The sequence below is a fragment of the Lissotriton vulgaris genome, chromosome 4_1 (assembly GCF_964263255.1).
Source record: "Lissotriton vulgaris chromosome 4_1, aLisVul1.2, whole genome shotgun sequence".
NCBI lineage: Eukaryota > Metazoa > Chordata > Amphibia > Caudata > Salamandridae > Lissotriton > Lissotriton vulgaris.
In genome coordinates this window covers 682,818,901-682,840,522 of record NC_141691.1, presented here as the reverse complement: position 1 = coordinate 682,840,522, position 21,622 = coordinate 682,818,901, and the positions used below count along the sequence as shown (strand labels likewise).

At 42.3% G+C, this 21,622-nt stretch overlaps 2 protein-coding genes across 3 annotated transcripts in view; both read right to left on the bottom strand.

Moving 5' to 3' along the window:
• Positions 1-21,622, bottom strand: part of LOC147722438 (aromatic-L-amino-acid decarboxylase-like) — a 1,636,613-nt gene that overhangs the window by 237,838 nt on the left and 1,377,153 nt on the right. The gene's annotated exons all lie outside the window — the stretch shown is intronic.
• Positions 1-21,622, bottom strand: part of LOC147722439 (aromatic-L-amino-acid decarboxylase-like) — a 712,354-nt gene that overhangs the window by 237,866 nt on the left and 452,866 nt on the right. The window lies entirely within an intron of this gene.

Below are 21,622 nucleotides of genomic sequence, written 5' to 3'. Positions count from 1 at the left end.
GACAATAATAAGAACTTGTTACAATGAGAGAATTTTGGGATTTTCAAATTGGAAACTTTAAAACCAACCGGAATGAACGACCGGACCGAATTTAGCTGTTATCTTTGATGATTACCATGAAGTACTTAATTGCAGTGTATTGTGCATGTTTTCTTTTCTTTTTAATTGCCTGCATTTAATCATAGTGCATTGTGCATAATTTATTTTTTAATGTTAGGCAGCTGAATAAGAAGGTTTTGAGATTTCACACACATCGTTTAATTATTTTCCCTTGATGGTTCACCCCCCTTATGATGGTGGTTATCGTTTTTTCTTGAACACGGTCCGTTTATACTGCTTACTAACCCTTTCTCCCTATTTCAACACGTTTTACCCCTTTCCATCATGGTTGCCACAGAAGTTGTTGTGAACGCAGTCCGTTTTCACTGTTTATTAATGTGATGGCGATTCTACATTAACAATCGGTTACAGTTTTACCTGAACTCGGTCCGACTATTTTGGGAACTAACGTAATGTCAACACTAGTATGAGTTTTCTGTTACATAGAACGATATTTTCTCCCTATTCTATTATGTTTTACCCCTTTCCATCATGGTTGCCATGGAAATGATTGCGGACGTAGTCCGTTTTTACTATCTACTAACATGAAGGCGATTTAACATTTTCTCATGCACTGATCGGGTGAACAACATTTTCCTCGAATGGCGATTTGGAATGCATGAAACTTTTGTTTTTCCGAGTAAGTACCTGAGACTAATGTTTGATTGGTGAGCGGGTGTATGCGCTTCACGTCTCATAGACTGTCTTTTTTATCAATCACCTGATTTTGCATCACAACGTGGGTTCTATACAATTGGCACCTTCACCATTTTTTCCCGACTATTTATAGTTTGATCACATTCGGATTTAGCCACAAGTTTATTTCAGCCGTTCATCAATCACATCACTCCTACCCACGGGGTGTTATTATTTGTTAATGGCAACGCTACTCAATATAGATTTACTTTGGACTCTTATATATTAAAGTGTTATCATTTCATTAGGAATGAGTTTGATACACGGTCTCTGACATATCCTTACATGTGATCATTTAATTTGTAGAATCCAGTCCCTGATGAAGGCTATTGCTTAGCCGAAATGCATTGGACAAGGAAGCATTAACTATAAGGCTGGATTACTTGGATTGTTTTTTGAACCAGTCTTGAAGACTTAAGAATAACACAATGATGAAAATAAAGAATTTTGAAACTTGAAAGTTTTGAACTTATATTTTAAAGAGGAACTTTACAACCCAATCATTGGGATACCGCTGTGACTAGGGGACGTCACTCAATTAAGGGTCACGCTATTCATTTTATAGTAACAGATCATGCAATTACAGCATTATTTCATGTTACTGTTTGTGCTGTACGCATTATACTTCGCATTCTGTCTAACGATTGTAGCAGTTCATACCTCTCGCATGAGAAATTTTTTTTTCAATAAACCGCTTTTATTGACACGCCAGTCTCTCTATTTCTCTGCAACTCTGTAGAAATGAAGCATGCATGATTGACTGAGTGAAACAGTTATCTATTGTTTCCATGACTGAAGATATTGTTTCAACTCTAAGTGAAACAAAGTTGTCATGTTTATGCGGTTGTTAGAGACTAATCCCTTCTTGTTCATTCGAGAAAGTTTCTAGTGACCTCTGAGTTAGTTGGCACACACAATTAAGTTAAATATACTCAATAGAGACATACTGAACTCAGTCCTATGTCAAATCTATAGTGTATATTATTCCAATGTGCAGAGCCTACTAGGGATATAGGAACTACACTACATGGCGCCCAACGTTTTGGTAAGGCACTAATTTAATGCTAGATACTAAAGTAACTAAGTCGTGCTTTTCTCAGAGACCCCTACACTCATAATACTCCAATAGATGTGTGGAGTGGGTAAAGGGATAATATCCACCATAAATGAGTAGGATGAGAAATCCTATTTATTAGCGTTTTGGTTTGTTCAACGTTGAATGGATACAGTGTTAAAAAATATTGTGCACCTTATCTTTGTTCTTTTGAAACTTGCTCTGCAGTTTTCAATAATAACACCATAACCGGTGGAGCTACAGGCGAGGACGCCAGACCAGCTTTTAACTTAACAGGTTTTACTGAAACTGATGCGACTGCTGTAATAAATCCTCAAAATTTAAGGAAAGCCATCACTATAAAACTTATAAAACAAGGCCTATTATCAAGAGGTGGTAGAGCAGTTTTTGTGATAGAGGCACATGAATATCACCAGACAGAGGTAATCTATTCATGAATAGTCTTCCCAGAAGCAAGTCCAGTAACACGTATGTTTCACTTCTACAAAGAAGATGATCCACGGATAAATATATTCCTTTCGAGGATATTGAAATTCCACTCACATACCAGGAGCTCGAGCTATGGTTTAAAGGCGCCCTAAAACATTTAAATCACATTACCAGGCTCGGTCCACTAGGTAGACCAGGAGCAACATGACCAATTTTAGCAGGTTACACACCTCATCCTGAAATCGAAGACATGACAAACTTGGAATTACTTGCTCAACTCAAAGAGTTAATCAAAATCTACAGACAATTGGTCCAATATGTCATGCGGACTCTTACAGTCCAACCTACAATAGTTATTCAACAACAAACCTCTCACCAGGGGAATACACTAAAATTTACACCACTTACTTAACACGCAGTCATGGAGAAATTTTCCACAAAAAGTGAACAAATACCAATACTGGATAGGTCAAAAAATTATTCAAATGGAAGCAGTATTTCCTAATACTAGCCCTCATGAGAAACACAGAATTCGAACAATCTGTTTACCAATGGGGATCACACCACATCTGGAGGACTGCACATCTTGGGGTACATTCTTCACTGCAATCTACCCTAAAACACAAGGTGTTCCATCTATGGCGGTAATACCTGACGTCCTGAAACAGATTCAAAACCAATACGGGGCAGATCCTGATTTAAATGTAGGCATGAAACTACTGAAAGATTTCAAACAGGTCTCATTAATAATATTATCAAATATGAAAGGAGACGCAGCATCAGTGGTGATCCACCAGAAGCTGAGGGAATTTGATGTAACAGAACAACCACAAGAACTAGCCAGAATAATTGAAAAATCTTATGAAGAATTAGGCAGAGACAGTTTGAGTGGAAAACCAGTAAAACCACAACTGTCTGAAAGTCCTGAAAAGGTCTTTACTAAAAACACTCCTACCTCTTCTAAAAAGAAGTGGGAAAGTAGCAAACAACCTTCCAAAGAGAAGCGTTCTCATTCCTGAGGCAGGTCTCCTCAAAAGGAACCATCTGAAAGGAGGTATAACCTGAGGAATAGGGATAATTTCAGAAAACCTGACAGATATCAAGATACTGATGTACCTTTCAGATTTCATCACAGAAATCCGAAAGAAGAGGACGGTCAAAGAACAAGGAAAAACACGTAAAGTCCCAAGACGATCAACACGTTCAGAAAAACAAAAAAGCTCAATTCACCAAAAAGAAGGTAGCAGGTCTAAAAATCAGACATGCCGAGGATCTTGAGGACACAGCTCAAGAACAAAGAATGGGTTCAGACAATGTTGGACAGCGCAGCAAAAGTAACGATTGCTCGCCAGAACCTGAAGGGACCTCTGGAGACAGTGGACTTGAATGAGGACATTGAAGTTAAAACTGCAGACACCAGGGTTAGTTCTCCACATAGGTTATATGAAATAACACTCCGGATGGAGGGAGACATACCAAGAAAAGTGAAAGCACTCTTATGGGAGCGACTTTCTAAAGGTTATGATATACCTCTAGCTGAACGAGACTGGCCACCAGAATTTTTATTGGGGAGTGCCCATATGGCAAATACATCATTATGCCACCCTTCTCTAACCATATTTTGATACATTTAAAATATACTTATGCCAGGAAATGGGCAGTTGCCCAAGCCCCAGCATTATACAAAAATCATGTAGGATGGGATGAGGATTCTCCTCACCATAAAATCCAATTAAAAAATCAACTAACTGCACAAAGGCAGTACCCTGTTAAGTAAGAAGCTAAAAAACAGGTCAGGGAGATTTTAGATCAACTTGAATATTAAGGGGTGATTGAAACATGCACCTCATCAATGAACAATCCTTTGTTTCCTATATCCCAACCAGACAATACCTAGTATTGAATTACAGACATCTAAACTCTTGTTGCAAAACATTTGCAGTGCAAAAGCACAGCATTAATGAATAACATTGTGCGTAAAAAATATGAAACCACATTAGACATTTCAAATGGTTTCTTTTGTCAAAATATTGCACCAGAAAGTAGGTATTTGACCGCTTTCTCAATAATAGGGACACATCATCACTTCTGTCGTCTCCCTCAGGGATTCAAGAATAGTCCTGGGTTATTCTCAGCAAGGGTAACAGAGTTACTACAAACGTATGATGACGAGGCATTGTCATACTTCGACGATATCTATCTGACAGACGATGACTTGGATAGGCACTTGAACAGGGTAAATACGATTATACTGGGCTTCGCTTCTGAGGGGTATAAATTCAATGTTAAGAAATCAAGAATTGCCCATCTCAATGTCCATTTTCTAGCATATGAGTTATCAAGTGTAGGCAAAAGCCTGGCAGCCAACTTTTTCGAAAAGTGTGCCCTGCTCCAACCTCCAAAGACGCGGAAAAACTTACAGTCGATTCTAGATTTCTTGAATTTCGGAAGAACGTACATTCTAAAATACGCAGAAAGGGTTAAACCTCTCTACGAATTAATCAAACCTGATTTTAAAACAATAAATTGGACTAAAGAACACACAGAAATTTTGTGTTCACTTCAAACAGACAAGTTAGCAACAAAAATGTTGTGTTCACTTCAAACAGACATGTTAGCAACAAAACATTTACAAACACCGTATACGTACGCAACTTAGTTATCTGAATTGTTCCAGGTCAATGTGAATTCACCTACTTAACTTTTAATGAAGGTGAAAAAGTACCAATTGCATACTCCTGTAACTGCCTGAGAAGCAGTGACGAAAGCGAGCATTCCAAATGCCAAAGCTTTACATCCGAGATGGATACAATGGGTTAATTCTCTTCTGCAACTGATGTTGAATATATTATTGATCCTCATTGGAAAACACAAGCATTTCTACTATACGAACAAGAATATCCTCTGCCTACTGAAATTCTGCTTCTAGAACTGTATGAATGTATAATTTATACTGACGGATCAGCACAACCCGCTATGGGGGGTAACAAACTTATAGTGCTGCATGCGCGATCGTTAAAGTCTGTTTGCTCAAATCCCTGGAGTGGGGGATAGGGTAATTATAAACATGCAACATAGATTAGGACTGATCCTAGCAGCACATGAAGGGCTTACCTCTGCTCATGCAGGTGTTTCAGCCACAGTAACATTATTAAAACAGAGATACTGGTGGCCATGTATTAGGAAACAGACCCGGAACTATGTTTTGGATTGTGAAATATGCCAGAAGATGAAAGTGTCAACTGTGAAACGGCCTGCGCAGACGCCGATGTTAATTTTGGATAAACCATCAGCTTGCGTTTACCTGGAACACTGGGGTCCCTTACAAAGGGATGGTAACTATAAATATATCATGGTCGCAGTGGGTTCGTGTTTCAGTTTCTTTGGATGTGTCCTCAGTGCTCGGCTGCCGCTCAAACTGTTATAAAAGATTTGCGAGTCTTTATTGGCACATATGCAAATGGCAAGCTACATTCTGACCAGAGTCCTGTGTTTAGCTCTCGGGCTTACAAAGATGCCATGACCAGTTTGGGCGTTGCATTGCGGTATTCTAGTCCATTTCATCCTGAGGGAAATTCGGTTGTGGAGAGAAAAAACAGGGACATAAAGCAGTCTATAACAGCTAGAGTATTAGGTTCGAGTAACGGGTGGGTCAAACATTTAATAAGTTTCCAACATAGTCTTAACAACTTGCCAAGAAGTTCTCTAGGGGTATTACTCCATATGAGGTCCTTTTTGGGACAAAAATGTTGGTCTCTCGGACCTTGATTTTCACACATCAGTGGTGGAAAAAAAGAAATTTGATATCAAATATCGTTTAGCTGCTTTACAGGACTTAAATGAACTAAGACCGAAACAAAGCAACATGTTCCTGAATCCAACCACCAGTAGGAAAGAACTAACCATCCCAGCAATGCCTGACTGGATCACAAAGTTTGGTGATATAGTCAGAGAACAGATCGCGGACAAGAAGGAATTTGGGCCTTTTTACAGAGAACCAGTACCTGTTCTAGCAATCCAAGGAACAAGAACAGGGATACTGCCGCCCCTTGCTGGTAAAAAGGAGAACAGATGTGTCTATCGACCTGTTCAAACCACACTATGTGGCCAATACTAAGCAGTAGGCCAAGTGAACTCCGACAATGTAGCAGACGCACTCCTCTAGCTACAATCCAAGAGGTTTAAACTGAGAGACTCTTCACCATTGAGGAATCTGCAGTGAGTAAAGAAGGACTAAGCAACAAGCTATGGAACTTGTACCTCTTGAGACCCAAATAACAGTGAGTCATGAAACACCACTCTACAATGAAGTAGCACCTGTCTACAATGATGTAACAAGTGATCAAGTAGTTCCAGTGATTTCAACAAATCCGGATGCAAATCCAACCATTGACAGAACTGTCTCTGGCTATTTCATTAACTTTGATATGTTTTCTGAGGATCCCAGCGAACCTGAAATGACCCCAGTGAAAAGAACCTTCAAAGAACAAGCAACTGACTTTTTCCATCAATTGGAAAAGACTTATCTGGATTCACCCTGAAATGAACTTTGGATTGGGTTGGGAATATTTTTTCTTCTACTATGGTTAGCTCTTGTAATAACTCTGTGTATGCTGATAAATGGAAGATATATAAAAATGGACACAGCAAGTAAGAAACTCAACTTACTCTTCAAGCGCACAAATCATCTCATTGGGAACAAAGGTACTTTTCAGCAGTAAAAATCACAGCCGTTCCTATACCTGATGGTATAGCTTGGGACAAAACAGACCTTGACATTTTTGGCCCGTCGGAGCTGTTTAAGATTCCACACTTATTCAAGATTTCAGTAAGTGACTATGTTTCATCTAGTACCTTTTCTGATGATTGGGACTTCAAGACTGTTAATATTATGATGTCTGATCTAGAGATGTCAGCAGTATTCACAAATCATGAATATTTAGAAGGTTCATCAGACTATGAACAAATGTATTGTTATAACCATTATGGTCATCATTTCTTGCACAAATCTTCAATGCCGAGAAATGTATTAATGTATAACCAATGGGAACATTGTCCTACGCCACCAAAGGGTAGCTCAAAAACTTTTGCTATGAAATTTCCATACTTTTCAGGGTTCAATATATCCCATGCAGAAACATTTTACTTTAGAAATGTGAACAGAACAAGAATGAAAAGTATGTTAACAAATACAAAAAAGATTTATTCTACAGCCTTTATGCCCAACTGTCTATACAAGGTTTTGACTTTTTGGAAAGACAACGTTGAGACAAAAACTGTCTGAGGTTCGAAAGATTGGCAAGTGCAGGGGGCAGAAGCTTTGTTTAGAGCCTGTATCATCCCTGAGCAAATCATGTTTTTGAATGACACTGTCCAACAGACGTCTTGCCTTGGGTTAGCCAAGATCAAAGACATAAACATTCCGTCCATACCTACACCTGAAAGAAATAACACTTCAGAGGGGGAGGTCGATGTACATACTATTTTGCATCACAACAGAGTAGATACAGATTGGAACAAATGGTTAATCTGGTCCACAGACACAAACAACTGTCAAGAAATATTCCTGAACAAAACAGAGGGTTTCACATTCAATAGGCCAGATCCAAGATATGTTCAAAGACAGCATCTTGGAATAGTGACAACATTTAGTGTATGAAAGCTCTGCCTTGATTGGCTACTCTGAAGGTTGTAAAGCAACACTTATCTTTACTTAAAGATGGTGCAGACCTTAGTGAATTTTCGTTAGTACCAAGAACATCACGTCAAAAATGTTTCGTATATGCTGGTATATATGCTGCATATAACGAAATATGGAAGATTACGCAAGCAGAGACTGCAGAACAAATACGAGAAATTGATCATAGTAATTTAGAGAAATTTCTCTCTGTGGTTGACAATGGGTTAACGACTCTGTCGTCCAGGATATATTCATTGGACAGCATAGTGTCTTCTGCCATAGACATCATGAAACAAGACTTAGTCATGTTGCAACATGGTCAGTCTCAGCTACGTTATATCGTGCTATTAGGCTGGATGTTACAAAACCTTTGTTCAGTCTATGTGCCCTGGCATTTAATCAATACTATGTCACTGTTTTCAGAATTCAATCTCAATGATAAGCAGATCAAACTGGCACAGAGGGGAACAGACTATACGGTACTGAGCATTAAAAAACAATTTTTCATGTTCAGTATTGCCTAAAACGCATACCAGGAGGCACATATGAAAGGTTGGGTAAAGAATACATCAAGACATCCTGGGATTTATCATACACACATAGATGTTGGAGTGGGGGCCGTGAATTGTTTCTTAGCAGTTCAAACTGTGGAAACGCACTAAGCGGTTTTCTCCTTTGCCAGGGTATTATTTACAAGGGACCTGCAATGGTTCCTCTAACAACTTATCCTGTCACCTGCAGGTTCACCAGCTGCAGTTATTGATCCAATTTTTGGACAACTTTCAAATGGAAGGTACCTCATGTTGAACGATCACTGCTGCTGTGGCATGTTGCCAGTTTTTCCATATCTAGTAACTGTGTCAGCCAGGGTCACTTGCTTTATGCAAGTATTGTTTCAACAAACCAAGACAGTCAGAGAGTCACCACTTTGGCCTTCACTGAACATCTCTTCTATACGAATTGATACTCTAAGCAGAATGTAGGCCATTGTTTTGCAAAAAACTGTGCCACTGACCTCGGCCAAAGAGACCTAGATCTACAAGTTGCAAGGACTTCTGTCGAGATACATGCCCTTTTGAATACAAACTGCCCTATTCATTTCTCAGAAATGTTAAGTCATATCTTAAACCTGTCTGATATGAGCGGTATTGTAAAGACCGTGTGTTCTGGACTGTTAGCACCTTTTCAAGCAGTCCTAGGAACCATTCCAAACTTCGTGCACTCTGTGTTTGGCGGACTGCCCCTCCTTTTGGGACACTTTGCAGGGATACTATTTTTGCTCCTTCTGCTACAAAATGGCAAACCAAATCACCAGTGACACCCAGTTCTCCATGGAGACAACGTTACAGGCAATGAAGTGTCATGAGGGCATCGTCCAAATTTTGGGGTTACCTCGTCTACGAGAATTAAATACCATATGTTTTCTGTCATTCAGACCAACTTGGCAAGATTGCATCTTACCTGTTCTACACCACCTGCTATGCAGAGAAGAATTCGTGCTGAACACCTGTCTAACACTCCCATCAGTCATGCCAATGGATGTTGATACTCTGCTGGACCCCGTAATGGCCCATGCTCTGTGTTGTCCCCAGTGGCTACCAATTTTGATTATGGCATTCATTGAGATCTTCCAAAAGCAAATTGCAACTGCTGAGGTATGAGAGGAAACATCAGATACGCAGGTACCATCCAATACGAACATTGCTGATGCGACCAATGCTGAAGGTGATAGTTCACATTTATGTGCAGTTATTCTTCAAAACGAGGTAATCCAACTTTCACCTACAATGGTAGACAACTTTTTGTCTACAGACATAGATGATTTCATGTTTTCTCCAAGCCCTAACACGGACTTTTGATTTTTGCACACAGTGTACTGAGAGACTTTGAATTTGACCTTCATTTTTCAAAACAAGAAACTAACTTTGGAACTTTTTCCTATGATTAGTTTTTGTCTCCAAATTTGTATTTTTCAATATTGGCACAAGTAATATGCTTATAGTAGAACTATTCATAGAGAACAAGAATTTTGTAATACTTCCAGAGACAATGTTTGACCTTGTCTACATACAAAAAGTTTTATGTAATCTGACATGAAATAGTTTCAGCACTTTTTCTTCTGTATTTACGAGCCATTTCATAAATGTTTATTTTTGTGATTCATTTAGTCAGCATTCAAGATGTCAACATGCACTTAGAATGAAAACCTGCTTAAACTATGAAAAAAAATTGTTTTAGCTTTTAATACTGTTTTATATATTGCCTTTTACAGATATTTGCTCTCTACTTGTACTTTTTTCAATTTTTATATTTTACGAACTGTGATTTCTATTAATTGAATTGTTTCTGTTTGAATATTGTGCTTTTATGGTGATTTTTCTTTATGCACCGAATAAAGCTGAATGGAATTTAAACTTGAATACTTGCTTTAATGTGTATAGCACCAATGTAATTTTATGATTACAACTAGTTTTGATACGTTATTTACAATGTGTTTGAAACATGCTTTTAGCTCTTCATGTATAGATACATTTTAGATATGTTATCATGTTTCGAATTTAGTAATGTCGTACATACGAAAGTGGAGTGGGTGTTGTGTATTGATTTAGATTCCGTATGATTTTCCCGCTTCATGCCCTTATATAGGTACATTTCACATTTCCCTTATATAGGCATAGAAATGTTGTCCATTTAGGAATTCCTAAACACCTTAGAGTTTTAATATACCTTCACTTGCTATGGTAAAGCACAGTGTGATTCGGTGCAGTTCAATGACCTACTTGCACAGCACAGCTCACCACAGCAAGTACCGAAGGAAGCCAACTCCCCAGCTGACACACTGACCAGACGCTGTCATCCTCCTGCCGAGAATCCAGCTCCGGTGTTTCTGACTCCCCTTGCGGAGTGTTGGGAAATCAAGTCCAGAAAGAGAGATACCAACCTCTCTCATTCTAAGGTATAGAGCTGATTAGTACCTAGAGAAACCTTTGGCAATTCTTTGCAGAACTAAACAAAACTAAAACTAAAACAGCACCTACTTCTTCCCTCGTGCTAGACCTAGGTTAGGTACACAGAGGTAGGCGTATTTTAGAAGCACCATTTGAGTATTTTAGCCTATGTTATTTATGTATGTATTTTTATATATGTCATAGCAACAGATCATGCTATTGCAGTATTATTTCGGTCAAAATATCGAGTAAAAAATATCGAATGGACCTAATATCGAGTTTAAAATGTAGAATGGACAGAATATAGACATCAAGAACATTGTTTTTGAGGTAAGTAATGTAATATCGAATGTTAAAAATATAGAAAGTTAAAATATCGAAGTATATAATATAGATTATTTTCCTTCCTCGCGGCCAAAGCATGGAGCGCCCTTCCGCTCCACCTCAGACAACATCGCTCCCCATCTTCGCAAGAAACCTCAAAACCTGGCTCTTCGACAGACCCCCTCCTTGATGGAATGGAACCTGCACCCCCTCCACCCCACTCCCCTAGCGCCTTGAGACCCTTACGGGTGAGTAGTTGCGCTTTAACAAACTCCTGATTGATTGATTGATTGATTATTAAAATTATTGAAGTTTTAATAATATCGAATTTTTTATAGTGTTTTTTATGTTATTATATGTGTGAAAAGTGTGTATTTATGTTATAATTTATTTTAATTAATACATTTTGTTTTTTGTTTTGTTTTTTAAAATTTTTGTGTAATTTAATTCTGTAGCAGGTTGTGGGTTTGTAGGGGAATAGGGTGGGAAGTAATTTAATTATAATTAATTAAATATGTAAATTTATTTATTGGTATTCATTTTTAATTAATTGTTAATTAATTTATATTTGGTAATTAATTGCTAATTATGTTAATTTTACTAATTTATTTTCTGTAGCCGGTTGTGGGTTCATAGGGGAATTGGGTGGGAAGTAATTTATTAATAATTAATTAAATAATTAAATTTATTTAATTGTATTTCATTTGAATTAATTGTTAATTAAGTTTTAATTGTTAATTAATTGTTAATTTGTAATTAATTTGTATTAATAGGTAACTAACTAATAATTAATTTTAATTTGTAATTTTAATTGATTAATTATTATATTATATTAAATTGGTAATTACATTTAATTAATTTTTTATAGATATTAATTTATATTTTTTTAAATAATATATGAAGTATTTACTTTCCCTATGTTGCACTCTCTTGAGTGGGAATAGTAATTTTAAACCCTACGCTATCCAACGCTTTCCCTACTGTTGCACTCTTTGGAGTGTGAATAGTAATTTTTACCCATACGCTATCCAACGCTTTCCCTACTGTTGCACTCACTGGAGTGGGAATAGTAATTTTTACCCCTACGCTATCCAAAGCTATCCCTACTGTTGCACCCACTGGAGTGGGAATAGTAATTTTTACCTCTACGCTATCCAACGCTTTTCCTACTGTTGCACTCACTGGAGTGGGAATAGTAATGTTTACCCCTACGCTATCCAACGATTTCCCTACTGTTGCACTCTTTGGAGTGGGAATAGTAATTTTAACCCCTACGCTATCCAATGCTTTCCCTACTGTTGCACTCTTTGGAGTGGGAATAGTAATTTTTACCCCTACACTATCCAACGCTTTCCCTACTGTTGCACTCTTTGGAGTGGGAATAGTAATTTTTACCCCTACGCTATCCAATGCTTTCCCTACTGTTGGACCCACTGGAGTGGGAATAGTAATTTTTACCCCTACGCTATCCAACGCTTTCCCTACTGTTGCACTCACTGGAGTGTGAATAGTAATTTTTACCCCTACGCTATCCAACGCTTTCCCTACTGTTGCACTCTTTGGAGTGGGAATAGTAATTTTTACTTCCTACGCTATCCAACGCTTTCCCTACTGTTGCACTCTTTGGAGTGGGAATAGTAATTTTTACCGCTACGCTATCCAATGCTTTCCCTACTGTTGCACTCATTGGAGTGGGAATAGTAATTTTAACACTCTTGCTAATAATATTGTATATTTTTAATAATAATATGTTAATATATATATATGTTTTAACAAATAAAATTTTATTTTTTTATAACTTAAATTAATTATTTAATAATTTTAAGGTTATTTAAGTCTTTTTTTTTTTTTTTGGGAAAACCTTTATTTAAAAAATCAAGGCACACAGCTATTTAGCCTGACATCCCGGAGGCTAGGCAGCAATCTTGGAAGAAGGATATGTGGTGTACACAGTACATATTGCAAAATCGTATCAGGTTTAATTTTATGTTGTGATAACGATAAACCGATAAAATAACAAATCTAAAGAAACTCCAAAACCAGTGTGAATAGGCAAGGAAGAAGTACAGAAATGCGACATTACCCAACGCAGGAGAAGGCAGGGCCATATGCCCATAGGGTATAATTAAACAGTACAAATTGGACGACAACGGGGGGATAGAAAATCAGGATGACAATGAAGTGACGAGTACGTTGGAAATAAGGACAGATATCACCCCTATATTCATTCCAGGCCCCCCAGACCGTACTCCATTTCCTGGGCTTTCCCCTGGCCACATACACCGTTTTCTCGCGAACCATACACCAATCCATATTGGTCTTCCACAATTCCACAGAGGGGGGCGACGGGGCTCCCCACTTCTGAGCGATGTCACGTTTCGCCACCATATTCCCTAGGGTAACCCATTGGGTTTGAGTGTTGTTGTAGTCTGTGGGGCCCCACACATTCAGCAGACAACGCCGGGCCTCCGCCGGCAAATCCACACCAGTCACCTCACCCATCACCGCATGGACACGCCTCCAATAAGAAGCTATGGCATGGCATTCCCAAATTATGTGCATGAATGTGGCCAGTTCTCCACATCCACGCCTACAAAGACCATCCTCTGAGAGTCCCATATGAATCAACCGGGGGCCGGTGACATACACTCTATGAAGAATTTTCAATTGGACCATGCGTAATCTAGCTGGGATTGCCACTTCCTTGGGAGAAGACACCGCACACTGCCAATCCTCATCGTCCAATTCAACTCCATCACGCACCCACTGGTCCCTCACACTCAGCAGAAGATCCGTTCGGACATTAATCAATTTTTTGTAGACCAATGAAATGGCACTGTCTGGCATATAACCATCCAAGACCCTGTCTTCCAACGGGGACGATTCAGGGACTTTCTCACCCACCGGCAACACCGCCATAAGGGCGTGTCGCAGCTGGGCATATCTAAAGAATTCCGTCGCTCCCAGCTGAAATTCCGTTTGTAATGCGGCGAAAGACTTTATCTCGCCCCTAGCCATCATGTCCTCCACTTTAGAAATGCCAATAAGGTCCCACCGATCAAACCCCTTAGTGTGCCACAGTTTGTCCAGTAGGTCTGAGTCGTAGAGCGGAGTGGCCAGTGTAAGCCTTCCCTGCCACCCCTGCGCCTTCGTGATAGCCCTCCATATATGCACGGCTGTCCTAGTGGGACCTGTCATTACTCCATCCAGAGATCTCGAATATAGCGCTCTGTAGTAGTTACCACCGTTGAGGAGCCACCGATCCATGGCGTACCCAGGACTATCAGCCGGTCCATAAAAACCAAGATTAAGGGCGGCCAACTGGGAAGCCCAGTAGTACCGTCGGATATCCGGCAGGGCGATGCCGCCATCGTACCACGGGAGCGTCAATTTGGTTATTGCAATGCGTGGCCTACCTTCCCAGAGGAGGGTTCGCTGCAAACCTTCAACCGCTCTGAAATACCCAGAGGGAACTGGGTCCTGAGTGTTCTGGAGCGCATACAAGAATTGGGGCAGAGACATCATCTTAAACAATGCCGCACGTCCGAGTAGGGAAAGTGGCAGCTTGCGCCACCCCTCCACGTCGCACCGTAGGCGTGCAAGAGGGGGTTGCAAGTTATTTGCATACCGTGTCCGGGCATCAGTGGAAATATAAATGCCCAGGTATTTAAACCCCTGCCTCGCGATCTGTATGGCGCAGCCCCTGGGAAGACGCGGAGTCTCACCACTCAATACGTAGAGGTGGGATTTGGACCAGTTAATAACCAAGCCACAATCAGGGATTTACAGGGAGAGGTGAGGTAGAGCAAAATGTTGTCCGCGTATAAAGACACGCGGTCCTCGAAGCCAGACGACCACTTCATCCCACTAATGTCAGGGTGGGTTCGTAACCAAGCGGCAAGGGGCTCAAGCGCCAATGCAAATAGCAGAGGCGACAGGGGGCAACCCTGCCTGGTACCTCTTCGCAAGGCAAAAGATGCGGACACTCGACCATTGACCGTGACATTGGCCAATGGATTAGCGTATAGGAGCCTGACCCATCTGATAAATTCAGGGCCAAACCCAAACTTCGTCAGCACCGCCCACAGGTAATTCCATTCCAGGGAGTCAAAAGCCATAGTTGCGTCCAAAGAAGCCAAGATGGACGGCTCCCGGAGCGTACCGACCCTTGCCATGACCGCATGGAGTCTCCTAAGGTTGAGGGCCGTGTTGCGATGAGGAATAAAGCCAGATTGGTCTGGGTGGACCAAATCGGCAATTGCACCCACCAACCGATTGGCCAATAATTTAGCCGGGATCTTAGGCTCCGCGTTCAACAAGGAGATTGGGCGATATGACCGGCAGAGGTCTCTGAGTTTCCCGTCCTTGTGGATGACCACAATGGTGGCCAATCATTGGTCCGGGGGGAGTTCACCCATCTCTCGTGCCTCAAGGAACATGTCCCGTAAAGGCAAGGCAATGGTGTCAGCCTTAATTTTATAAAGCTCCACCGGGAGGCCATTGGGACCGGGAGCCTTGCCCGGCCTTAGAGAGCATATCGCAAGCGCAATCTCGTCCGCCGTTATACCCCTGTCCATGTCGTCGCGTTCGGTGTCCGACAAACATCTAAGGTCAATCCCTTCAAGGAGGGATGCGGAGTCTGCCTCGGTCATATCAGAAGCCGAGGTATACACGGACTCAAAATAATCGGCGAAGACCGTGACTATAGCACTGGGGTCAGTGACAGCCAGTCCGTCCTCCCCCTGCACCTCGGGAACCACCCGGGAGGCCATTTCCTTCTTGTCAAGCCAAGCAATAAGCTTGCCTGCCTTGTCCCCGACGTCGTAGATCCTACCTTGCTGTTCTCTGCCCATTGCCTTAGCAGCGTCAGTAGCAGCGGCTCGGTACTCCGACTACTTAAGTGAGAGAGCATGGAGCAGGGCAGGCGTTGGACCAGTCTCCAATTGAGAATCAAGATCCCCAATCTCTGATTCCAGCCGCACCATTTCCTCATCTTTATGTCTGCGCGCCTCGGCTATTAAGGAGAAGGCTTCCCCTCTCAGGACAGTTTTAAAGGCCTCCCATAGGGACACGCCGATGCTACCGAGCCCGTATTTTCGGAGAAGTACAGCTCAATGGCTTTAGCCAGGAGGTCACGAGTCTTAGGGTTACGGAAGTACCAAGGATTGACTGGCGCTACTCTCGAGGTCACTACCATGTCAAAGTCAAAAGACACCCAGACCGGGGAATGGTCCGAGATGCCTCTGGCCATCAAACGGGCCTCTGAGACGGCCGATGCATGGGCAGCCAGTGCCAGAACGTAGTCAATTCTGGAGAGGCTACCGTGTGCTCCCGAATGAAAGGAGTACTGTCGCTGAACGGGGTGAAGTAGTCTCCAGCAATCTATAAGCCCCATGGTATCTAGAAAATCAGGAAGCCAGGACTGCGCATTTCGAAGATCTCTGGATGGATGACGGTCTAAAGTCCCAGATCCAACTGCATTAAAGTCCCCACCAACTATAAGCAAACCTTCGGGCAGGCCCAAAATGGCGCCCCCAAGATCTTGGAAAGTATTCGTTTGCAAACCAGGGGGGACGTAAACAGAAACCAAGACCAGGGTACGCCCCTCCCACCTACCCGTGACGGCAACGTAGCGCCCCCTCTCATCGATCACGCTAGATTCCACCTCAAACGGGAGAGACATGCGCACCATGATCCCCGCCCCCCGGGACCCCGAGGAGAACCCCGAGTGTGCCACTATTTTGAAGCCTTTTCTGTTGAGTGCGTGGCACGTATTCCCAATGAGATGTGTTTCTTGCAACAGGATGACATCAGGCATGCATCTTTTAAACATTTGCAACACAACCCCTTGCTTAATGCGATCCCCCAGCCCATTAACATTCCAACTCAGCACATGTAACTTCTTACCCCCAATCGTCAATGTGGAGGCCCATGCCGCCCCGCAGGGAGGAGTCGCTACAGCATAATCAACAACAGAATAGTCACCTTGCCATGAAATAAGGAAAGAAAGGAAAAAGAAAACACACAAAAAACAGTCAACCCATCCACCCCCCACCCTGCACCCCTGCATTAGACTAATGAGCCCCCCCAACTAGCAGTGTGCCTGTTGCCCCAAAAACTACTCTACGAAAAGCCCCTAGAGAAGAAAGGAGACAGCCTATCCCCCCCGTTTCCCCCGTTCATAGATAAAGGATAGCAGCAAAAGTACAGTATTCTGCGACTGACTGCCTGAGCAGACTCGCCATCCGAAAGTGGCCCAAAGGGTCCTTTTACTCCTGAAGATCGGGGCCGCCAGCTGCCCCCCCGACTGTTCCTCGGGTGTGCCCCGGCGCTGAGGCAAAGTGTCCAGCCAGTCTCCGGCTGCTTCTGGCATGTCAAAGAAAAGTGCGTAATTTCGCCGGGAACAGCATGGAGTACTTCATCCCCAGCTCTCGCAGTCTACGTTTCACGCCCGTGAAACTTTGTCTGCGCTTCTGCACCACTTGGGTGAAGTCCGGGAAAAAGTTAATGTCTGCATTTTGAAACTTCAGCGGCCCACCTCTCCTCGATGCCTGCAGGATAGCGTCCCTATCTCTAAAGTTGAACACCCTGGCGATGATGGGGCGCGGAGGGGCCCCCAGCTTCGGGCGGCCTCCGGGCAGTCTATGGGCTCGCTCCACCGAGAAAAACTTGCTTAGGCCGCCAGGGGTCAGATGGTTCTGGACCAAGTCCTCAACGAAGAGATCGGTGGCATCCTCCTCGGCCCCCTCCGGGACTCCAACGATGCGGACGTTCTGGCGCCTGGCCCGTCCTTCAAAATCATCAAGCCTGCGGGCAAACAGCGAGTTCGCAGCTTTTAGGTCGCGGATCTCCGATTGCAGGTCCGTTACGTCCGAGGTCAAGCTCGACGATTTTATGTCGAGTGACTTGACCCGGTCATTGGTCTTGCCGAGATCTGCTCTGATCAAATTAATCTCGATGGCTAGCGTGTCGACCTTGTGCGAAAGCACTTCATGTTGCTTATGCATCTCTGCCTTGATGCCCGCAATGGCGCCCATTACGTCCCGGAGAGTTGGATCCGAGTCATCCGGCGACACATCCCGCTGCATGTCCTTAGTCCGCACGGTGACTCCAGGCGATCCCTTTGGGTGGGCGTAGCGATCGGAGATAGTGGACTGAGAAAGAGACGTTTTTCTGCTGACCCGGGGTTTCCCTTTGTCTGGATCGCCTTTGCCAGCCATGTTGGGCAAAGCCACTCAATCGGGAAGACACCCTGGTTCTCATCGGGGCCCAACGTCGGTAAGCAATAGCAGCCGCACCCACCGCTCGGGTAGCACTGCAGCCCACAGAGTGGCACGGGTGACACCTTGAGGTGGGGCAGTCGTTCAGTCCTAGGACCACCACCTTGTAACAGCACCGCAGTTGCCCATGTAAGCTTGGGCACTGATGGCGTCGTCGTCCCCAATCTTCAACACGGTGTAACTCCACCTTGGGATCTCGGATCTTCAATCAGAAAACGAGTCCCACATCGACAACATGTACCCACTTCCGTGGGGCAGGATAGATGGCAGGATTAATTCGGAGGATCGGAGGGTCTTCGGAGCTCCGAGCTCACGCGGCCATCTTGGTTGCCCGCAAAGCTCCTCCCCCCATTTAAGTATTTTAAAGTAGATTTTAGTTATTCATTTTAAATTTTTTTAAATTTTACATTAATTTTAATAAATTCGATATTTTTATAAAGTACATATTTTTAAACGATATTTTTGATTCGATATTTTTGTACTTACCTGTTTGTAGATAGGACTTCGATATTTTTGTAGTCCATATTTTGGAGTCGATATTTTAAATGCCTATATTTTTGTAGTCAACATTATGTCAGTGATCCATTATTTCATATTACTGTTTGTGCTGTACGCATTATACTTCGTATTCTGTCTAACGATTGTAGCAGTTCATATCTCTTGCATGAGAAAGACTGTTCAATAAACCCCTTTTATTGAAACGCCCGTCTTTCTATTTCTCTGCAACTCTGTAGAAACGAAGCATGCACGATTGACTGAGTGAAACAGTTATATATTGTTTCCACGACTCTGAAGATATTTTTCCGACTCTAAGGGAAACAAAGTTGTCATGTTTATGCGGTTATCAGAGACTAATCCCTTCTTGTTCATTACAGAAAGTTTCTAGTGACCTCTGAGTTAGCTGGCAAACAAAATTAAGTTTAATATACTCGATAGACATACTGACCTCAGTCCTATGTCAAATATATAGTGTATATTATTCCAACCACACTACAGTATGTGCATGTGTGTGCCCTTCCCAATCTCAGGTAGAATGTTGTTCCAAATCTGTGGGGCGCGGGATTACGGAAAAAAACGACTGTTGTGCCCAATATTTCATTGTTTTTTCTTCCCATGTTCTGTACATTCCAGCTCCGGGTGTCCACTCTGTTTCCTTTAAATACCCCTGCACCCCATAATCATAACCCACCCTTACACCTTAAAATACCCCAACACCCTTAAACACTAACCCATCTTAACCCTATAACTATACCCTGTACCCCAAACCTATCCGTAAACCCTAAAAATACCCCTGTAACCCAAAACCCAAAACTAGCCCTGAACCCTATAAATACCCCTGTACCTCAAAACCCAAACCTATCCCTGAACCCTAAAAATACCCCTGCACCCCAAAACCCAAACCTAGCCCTGAACCCTAAAAATACCCCTGTACTCCAAAACCCAAAACTATCCCTGAACCCTAAAATACCCCTGAACGCCAAAACCCAAACCTACCCCAGTACCCTAAAATACCCCTGAACCCCAAAACCCAAACCTACCCCTGAACCCTTAAAATACCCCTGTACCCCAAAACCCAAACCTACTCCTGAACCCTAAAAATACCCCTGTACCCCCAAAACCCAAACCTAGCCCTGAACCATAAAAATAACACTGTACCCAAAAACCCAAACCTACCACTGAAACCCTAAAATACCCCTGTACCCCAAAACCCAAACCTAGCCCTGAACCCTTAAAATAAACCTGTACCCCAAAACCCAAACCTACCCCTGAACCCTAAAAATACCCCTATACCCCAAAACCTAAACCTAGCCCTGAACCCTAAAAATACCCCTGCACCCCAAAACCCATACCTATCCCTAAACCCTAAAACTACCCCTGTACCTCATAACCCAAAACTATATCTGAACCCTTAAAATACCCAAACACCCCAAAACATATACCTCAGTACCCCAAAACATATACCCCTATACCCATACCTTATCCAAACATTTAAAAAAACATGCTTTTACCATTCATGCATTTACAACGAATTTTGTTGTAAATGTATGAGTGGTAAAAGCATATGAAATGTAATGCCATGCGTTATAATAGCATTGAGGAGTATTGGTACTTTCGTAATGAAAGTATGCAGAGTGATGATATGCGGAAAGATAGTTGCGGAATAATGGGTGTGTTTACCCTCCCCCGGTAAGTACATTGGTGGCACGGCGGCCCACATCTCCAGCAACATACTCATATTTTTTCACCACCGATTTGAAAAATGCACAGGTCTCTCTCGTTGATGGCCAGCACCGACATACACTTTTAGAGACACCTCCCGCCACAAGTTCTAGAATTGCGAACTTTAGAGCTGGGGAGCTACGTTTGAATCTCGGCATCAGCTCAACATCCTGTGATTCCAGGCAAATCGCTTTGTCTCCGCGTGCCTACCACAAATGAATGTGTTCTTCTGTAATGTAAATTGTGCTCATGCCATGTTGTCGAGTTCACGCTATATAATATTGCAAGGAAAAATAAAGTAGGGAAACTCGAGTTCACACACTACTGAACGCGCACTCTTAAGTGCATCAGCAGTGCACTGTGAATCGGAGCGTTTCACAGGCCTGTCACAGATAAGAAATGCTATCAAAACGAAATCCTACAAAACAATATACTACTGGCCGGCAGCAATTCATACCCGGACAACGTCAGGACGGGCTGCTAGTACTACATAAAGGTGTAGTGGGACAGTCCTGTTCTTCCTGGTAAGTCACAGTGGCTTTTCAGCAAATATATTTAAAACATTTGCCTGTAAATTGCCTTATTTGCCCTCACGTTTTCAAAAGCTTCTTCCAAACTCCCTTCACTGAATCACAAGCGCCGGGAAACCCTTTGTTGGGTAGCTGTTTGCGCTATACAAACTAAACAAATAAAATAAAAAAATTCCCAAGATCCAAGCAATTCCCTGAAGATCATCAGGCTTGCTAGCCATGCTTGATGTTCAGTGCAATGTGTGCTGGCATGAACATGTTTGCTTTGGATACTTTTAGTGCAGAGTCCAGCCTTGGCAACATGGACCACATCATGGCTAGGACAGAATAGACATGTAGAT